Source organism: Phragmites australis, chromosome 2 (genome assembly GCF_958298935.1).
Source record: "Phragmites australis chromosome 2, lpPhrAust1.1, whole genome shotgun sequence".
Lineage (NCBI taxonomy): Eukaryota > Viridiplantae > Streptophyta > Magnoliopsida > Poales > Poaceae > Phragmites > Phragmites australis.
In genome coordinates this window covers 33295521-33304057 of record NC_084922.1, presented here as the reverse complement: position 1 = coordinate 33304057, position 8537 = coordinate 33295521, and positions in this window count along the sequence as shown.

The window sequence follows — 8537 nt, the reverse complement described above, 5'->3', positions numbered from 1 at the left end:
ATCAATCTATATGTATATTTAGAAATTGGTGATCAAAACTAAAAAAAAAATTGACTTAGGACAATGTCAAATGAACTTATATTTGAGATCAAAGTTAGTGGATAACTTTTTTTTTTGGGGTAACTTTTTTGGGGGGGGGGGGGGGGGGGTTCAGAGGGAGTAGACAACTTGCGAACACGCAGGATGACCTGCAGAACGATGACGCCCCTTCTAGACTGAAAACGAAAGGCAAGCGGGTCTCTATCGAGACCTGCGGAAAGAGGCTAGCTGATACCGTGATACCCCAGGGTATGACCAAATACAAGCAAGCGGTCATTGCTTTTACTAATTAGCGTACTCATGTTACAAGAATTAAGAATAAAATTAGCACTTGCAAAGGTCGTAATTGAAGTCTAAAACAGGCCGACCTTTTCAAACGAGCAGCAGTTGTTGTGTGCCGGCCGGCGTTTAGTGCCGTGATGAATAAATACATAGGCTACTGGTAAACCTAAGAATAATCTAACATCATGAATGATGCAGAGAACCAAAAATAGCAAAATATGGAATATAGTTTTAGGTCATTAGGTCAAGTAAATGGTCCGGCCAGCCGGATGTATTGGATATTTTAATTGGGTCGGTTCATGTACTTAGACCCAAATAAATTATTCATTCGACTTAATTTCTATATTTTTGCATCTCTAATATTTTAGATATTCAAATTTAATGTCTCAGATATTATAAAAATTTGTTGTCACAGTTATTTTTTTATGTTGCATCTCAGAATCTCTGGCGTACAGATCCGGATAAAAAATCTATTCTAGTTAATTCCTATATTTTCGCATCTCTAATGTTTCAGACGTTATGAAAATTTATTGTAATAGTTATTTTCGTATTTTACATTCTGAAATCTCTTGCGTACAGATTCGGATCCGAAAATATTATCCATTTGAGTTAATTCATATATTTTCGTATCTCCAATGTTTCAGATGTTGAAATTTAATATTTTAGACGATATGAAATTTGTTGTCATAGTTATTTTTTATATTGTACCCAATTCTACACAACATAGGTTTTGCATAAAAATATTGTGTGTAACATAGATTGATGTTGTGACGAGAATTTTCTCCGAAATCGGATGTATACAACGAGTTATTTTTTGCATATCTTTCATGTTGCAAATATTGACTTTCCATGTTGCAGATGTTATTTTTTATGCGCTAGCAGCTCCGCAATACAAATAGTCCAGTTGTAGAATAATCAAAGCCCCAATTAATGTAGTTGTTGAAGCACAACAGGTCACTCGTAAGAAAATGACTAATTTGGTGACAATAAGATAACCATCGAACAGGTCACGAAGCTGCAATTGTGTTTAGACCTTTCAGCAAGATATAGATGGATGTCGAACTGGGTTGAAGCACGAATTCTTCTGAAAAAGGTATATTTAAGCCATCCATACAAACAAAATGCACCAACTCACGTTACAATTTCTTGCATTAAGCAAAATCAAAAGCAGGGCCAATAATTATCCCTGGACGTGCACAACAACAATGGATTGTCAAAGTCCCGTTTATGTTTCTTTTTGTTTTTGCGAAGGAGAGAGCTTTATTAATGAGAGAAGATGTTCAAGTTAAAGATCTAAGTAGAATTTGATTTTACCTAAATCTTTCATTTTAAATTCTATCATTAGTTGATTGCATACTTCATTTATACCCTGTGTGTTTGTAATGATATTGAGATCATCGATATACATTGAGATGATACAAAATCATGTTAAAGATTTCTTTGTAAATATACATGGACAATTATCATTATTAGAGTAATCCTTCTATAGAAGAAACTCACTCAGTCGGTTGTACCATATCATGTGTGATTGTTTTAAGGCATGCAATGACTTTTTTAGTTCAACACAATACATGTTGTGATTTATATTTGGATTCATAATTTTAAGTCCTTCAGGGATTTTCATGTAAATATCCGAATCGAGTGACCCATATAAATATGTGGTCACTATATCTATCAACTGTATTGATAAATTCTAATTAACTGCCAAAGATATTAAATATTAGAATATTATTCCACTCATCACCAGAGAATAAGTTTCATCAAAATCGATGATGGGTCTCTGTGTGAACTCTTGCGCAATAAGTCTTGATTTGTATCTCACCACCTTAATGTTTTCATTCCGTTTGCGGACGAAGACCCATTTTAATCCCAATAGGAAAGTATTTTGAGAGTAGGTATTACTAATATAAATATCCCTCTTTTTTTAAGTGAACGTAATTCTACCTCAATTGCCTCCTTTTATTTGATCCAATCTAAGTGCTGCAGACACTCTGCCATGGTCTTTGGTTACGAATCTATGTTGAAGTTTTTAGCTATTTATTAGGACAAATAAATATCAATAATTATAGTCTTTCTATTATATGATTCTCTTGAATCAATATAATTTATAGACATTTCATTTACCCCTTTCACCTCCTCAGGATTTTCCACAACAATAGAGTTAGGGTGTTCCGATGTCACAGCATCTAAAGTAGTGTGCACATTTATGCTGGATATTAGATATTGAGCATCCGTATGCCTTGGATATTGAGTATACATAAGATATCAATTAACTTTAGATTGATTTACATTTACTATTCTAAAAGTTAACTTTTTATTTTATAGAAGCTTTTAAGAAGTATTATCACTTGTTATCATACTTCTCCCCCTTTTTCTACTCTTTCTGGCACATTTACAGTGGGAATATGAGATATAGTGAAACCTTGGTAGTTAGTAAATACATCTGACATGTTATTTGTAATGTGTTACAAATTTATAATCTCTGAATTTAAAGTCCATATTCTTTAGTACGTGGATCTAAGGACTGAATGCACATGATATTCCAATCTATTTTTCAGTATTCTTTATGATACTTTTGATCTCCCCTTAATACCGGAAAATTGTCCTCATCGAAGATACAGTAAACATCGGGCTATAAATAAGTTTCTTGCTAGGGGCTCAAAGTATTTAATGATCGACGGAGAACTATAGCCCACAAATATCCCTAATTTACTATAAGGGCCTATTGATGTACATTACAATGGTGATATCGATACGTATACAGTGCAACTAAATTTTCGCAGATGAAAAATATTATTTGATTTTCATGTACTAACTGCAACGGGAAAGCCGTATGATATACAAGTGGTCTTATTTGAAATAAGTCTCGCATAACCCTAACATGTGGTTGGTAAATTACAATTATATAATAATGGTCTTACAATTAATTTTACTCTTGATAAGAGATTCAACTAAACCATTTTCAGTGTGCACATAAAGTATTGAGTGTTCTAAGTTAATTCCTAAGGCTATACAATAATAATTGAAAGCATGTGAAGTAAATTCAGTGGCATTATCCATTCTAATGTATCTTATCTTGTTGCCAGGATAATTTGCTTTTAATTTGATAATTTGAGCAATAATTCTGACAAATGCATGGTTTCTTATTGATAATAGACATACTGTAGCGAAAATGGCACCATTATGTTATGATTGTGATTTTGGTGATTAATGACAACATAGTCAATGGGACTAACATGTTTGTCAAGAATGTATGTTAGTAGGTCTTATAGATGCAATACATGAAGAAGCCATTGCAGCCGGGACAAAGTTGGACTGAAATGAAGAAGTCCCAGGAAGATTTGTCTCACCGGATGGTCCGGTGCTCTAGGTGTTGAACTCACCGGAGCATATTTGGCAAAAGGGGAGAGACGCACGAAGACCTCACCAGAAGGTCCGGTGATCAGAGAAGACACACACCAGAGCATTTTGTCCAGAGAAGATTGCAGCCATTGAAGTTAAAGATCAAAGCGCCGGATGATCCGGTGATCAAAGTGTTGCACACACCGGACAATGAATAGTGCAAAGAGGCAGAACGAAGTTCAACGTATCGGATGGTCCGGTGATGAAGGTTGTGCACACCGGAGCATTATTTGCAGAGATGGTTACATTGGCTCTATTGACTGAAGTCAACTCATCAGATAGTCCGGTGATGAAGTGATTTGCATCGGATGCATACACCGGAGCAATTTACACAGAGAAAAAGGAAAGGCTCGGATGGCTCAGGATAACTTACCGGATAGTTCGGTGATAGAGATGAAGTATACACTGATGTGTTCGGTGTTCACAGAGGCTTGAATGAGGTTCTAATGGCTAGTTTGTGATAATGTACTCACCGGATGATCCGTTGTTAGTACTATTGTTCTCACCGGATCATCCAGTGATCCGGTGTTAACAACTTTTCTGAGTCGTTAGATTAACAGCTAGTGCGTGGGTTTGAGGCTATAAATACCCCTCCACTCAGTCATTTAAAGCAGTGGTGTGCTGGTGGAGTCCAGAGAAGTTCATGTACACCTGAGAAGACATCCAATCTACCAAAGTGCTTAATGTGATTGTCCAAGATGATTAAGCATAAGATTAGTGAGTGATTAGTGCTTATAGGCCTAGAAAGAGTGTTGTTAGGTGATTGCTGCCTAGAGAGTGGATCAAAGAGTGATCCAACCTTGTACCAAGTGGTACGCTAGCACCTTGGAGTCTTGGTGACCCGCCGGTAAGCTTGTTGACCTTCCGACTTGGTGTGGAGCAGTGGCAAGGTGATTGTGTGGAGACGCGAAGACCCTTGCCTTGGTGGATCAAACTCCTAAGTGATCACAACGGTAAAAAAACGGAAGAGAGGCTAGTGGTGAGACCTTGTCTAGGTGATTTGGTGGCTCATCCAGGTGGAGGCCTTGTCTTTATGACTTGGTGGCTCAAGAGCCGTGACTAGGTGCCGACCGGGAGCATATCCTTTGTGAAACTCCAACATAGATTAGGGGTGGCATTCATGCCATCGATACCACGAGAAAAAAATTCTTACGCTAAGTTTGCTCTCTTTACCTTATTTACATTTTCGCATTTACATTCTTGCAAGCGCTTTGATCGGTAGAGTAGACACACTAGATAAATCTAGAGCATATCTAGATAGAATTTGATATAGGTTTATCTTGTGTTGTTTTTTGAACTGAAATAGTTCTAAGTGTCCTAATTCACCCCCACCCCCCCCCCCCTCTCTTAGGACATCACCGATCCCTTCAATTGGTATCAAATCTAGGGCTCATATCTAGCTCTACAATTTGTGTTAGAGCTTCAAACTTTTCACAAGATTTCGCCAATTCAAATGCTATTTGAGCCTTAGTCTCATTGTGATCGGTTAGGCTTCACCGCCTAGTGAGTTGTGACGTTTGAGGTTAGAATGGATTTCCATAGTGCTCTACTTTTCGACGGCACAAACTTCCCCTGATGGAAAATTCTAATAACTTATTATTTGCAAGCCTGAGGGTTGAATATTTGGATAGTCACCAAGGAAGGGATGAGACCTCGCATCATTAACAGGAGAGGCAATTAGATGCATTGGCTAAAAGTATCCTTTTATCATCTATATGTGTTGATGCATTTAATCGTATTTATTCTCTCACCAATGTACATGATATTTAGTTTAGTCTCATTGAAATACATGAAGGCACAAAGGATGTGCACAATAAGAAATATCATGTGCTTGTTACTAAGCTCAGTGGTATCAAGCAATTACCTCATGGAAGTGCTAATGCCATGTACTCACGTTTGAATATTCTTATCAATGAGATCAATATGTTAGGTTTGATGCCAATTGAACCTTATCAAGTGGTGAAAAGAATACTTCAAGCTCTTCTTCCGAAGTACAAATTGATAGTCTCCATCATCTACGACAACAATAATATTAAGAAGATAACTCCAAATCAAGTGCTCAGTAAGATCACTGCTCATGAGATGACAATGAACATGAGGGTGGAAGCTTCTTCCTTATCCGATACCAAGAACCTTGCTCCCACAAGAAAGCAAGCTCAATGCTAGCACATGAAAGCAACAATGAAGAGACAAGAGCAATAGTTAATCTCAAGTGAAGATGATGGAGATGAAGATGAAGAGAGTTATGAAGAAGATGAGCAAAGCACCTCAAGCGATGAAGAGAGGGTTCCTAAAACCGTCAAGCTCATCTCACAGGTGGAGAATAACATCAAGAAGATCAATGACAAGATTGATCACCCAATCTCCATGAAGGATTTGATCAAAACAATTGATCACATCAAGAAGGAGAAGAAAAAAATCAAGAACAAGAGGGAGACAAGGGGAAGAGCCAAGACACTTGCTAGCATAGGAAGATGGGTGAGTGATGATAAATATTCAAGTTCAAGTGATGGGAGCATCACCATCCATTACTCCAAGAGAAGCTCTTCCTTAAGGTCGTCATCACACAAGTTATTATCGCGCAAGTCATTTCACAAGTGTCTTATGTCCAAAGGTATGGATAGTGATGTAAGTGATGATAAATCTGATGAGAATTCTCCTTCCTATGATGAACTCATTCATTTGATCAATGAGCAATAAAGGGCCCTTAAGAAACAACCAAAAGAGCTTAAGAAATTCAATGCACTTAATGACACTCATGCTACCTTTATTTCTAATTATGCACAATTATTGTGCAAATTCAATTTACTAAAAAAGGAGCATGAAGAGCTTAAAGCTAAATTTGAGTGCATTGAATCTCAAACTAAGGTCCATTTGATGCAATCTACCTCTCTATTTAATTACAATCATAAGGTAGATACTTCCACTTCTTATGATGATTTAATCAATTTATCATGCGCATCCCTTCACAATGAGAAATGTATTGAGAATGTTTTTTAGAACCATTTAATGACCTCATTGCACAAGAGAATGATGAATTTAAGTAAGAAGTGAAGAAGTTCAAGAAGGACTTGGTAAGATTAAAGGGCAAAGAACGTGTTCAACCTCCTCAAGATAACTGTGCTTTTATGGTGAAGAAGCTTGCGGAGGGATCCACTGTGACATGCTTCAAATGCCATCAAGAAAACCATAAGTCCTTCCAATGCAAACAAGTGAAGAAGGAGAACAAGTAGAATAAGAATATGGTGAACCTCTCCAACAAGACCTCCAACCTCTACACCAAACCTAACTACAAGATCAAGACCAAGAGCAACCACTACAAGCTCAAAAAAAAGGACAATGGCAAGGTGGTTACACACATAGTTGGGAGAAAGAATCAGAGGTGGAACCAATCTATTTGGGTGCCCAAGGAAGTTATCACCAACATGAAGGAGCCCTAATCGATTTGAATTCTAAAGAAGACTTGAAGCACAAGTCGACTTGGGGATTTGGAGGCTTGGCTTACAAAATGAAGTGAAGATTCAAATAAAGAAGCCAAGTATACAAGATGGGCATATTGATAAAGATCATGATCATTACACACCTAAATCTCCATCCAAAGGTAAAAGAGGTAAGTGTAGCTAGACTTATGTTCATGCATTTTGTTTCTTACTTCTAGCTTATTTGCCTCATTTAGGATTACATATGTTTATTTTAATTTATTACAATGCCTAGTTTAGGTTTTCATATGGTAGGTTACTTGTGTTTATCTCTAACCCTTGAGAAACCTATATGGTTTATTAGTTATAAGTTTTTTACATAGCACTAGTTTTTACAATGGGTATATTTCATGTGCTATGATCCAATCTATAGGATAAATCCCCATTGTTATCAATAACAAGTGCATATATATCTCAAAAGTATTCAACACTTGTATGCATATATTTGGGGGGTATATTGTATAGGTTGTGATTTTGAGACTAACATATGTTACAAGTTGTATCTCATGTAGTCTCATGGAGCAATCAACATGTCCCCGGAGGTATGCAATACTTAAATGCTTCAATTGATATCATTGTCAAATCTTGTATGCATTTAAGTTACCTCCATGCATAATATAGATTAAACTTCCTATCTTGATATATTGTCTAGTTGTGCATATATTTCTTTCTTATCATATGTATACACACGTATGAGGGGAGTTTAGACTATATTATATGAGTTTCATAAATTATGATCCATGTGCTTTTATAGCCTATAATTGGTATTATTCTTTTGTAGTGATATCCATACAATTGCTATTCTTTTATTGGATCATGATTTATGAAACTCACTCCCATATGCTCTAATATTTTTCCTTGAGTTCAACATATGTTTATAGCCCTTTTTGGGAGATGATTTATAAAGGGGAGAAGTTTGATGACCAAAGCAAGATGAACAAAGTGAGAAGATTATTGCAACAAGCAAGACATCTAGGAATGCCGAAATTGACAAAAGGAAAGAAGAAAAGATGCTAGGCACCTAGATTGACAAAAGAGAAGCTCTTGCATAGGTCGTTCAAGGGAGACTGTGGCAATAGAGAAAGGGAGAGCCACAACAAAGGGGGACCAAGTGGTAAGAACATGCATCCAAGCAATGTGGTAAGATTTTGTGCTCGCTTATGATCTTTACATTTGATATCATTATTTATTTGCCACTTGCTTTGGTTGTGTTGTCATCAATCACCAAAAGGGGGGAAATTATAGCGAAAATAGCCCCATTAGGTAATGATTGTGATTTTGGTGATTAATGATAATATAGTAAATGAGACTAATATGTTTGTCAATAATATATGT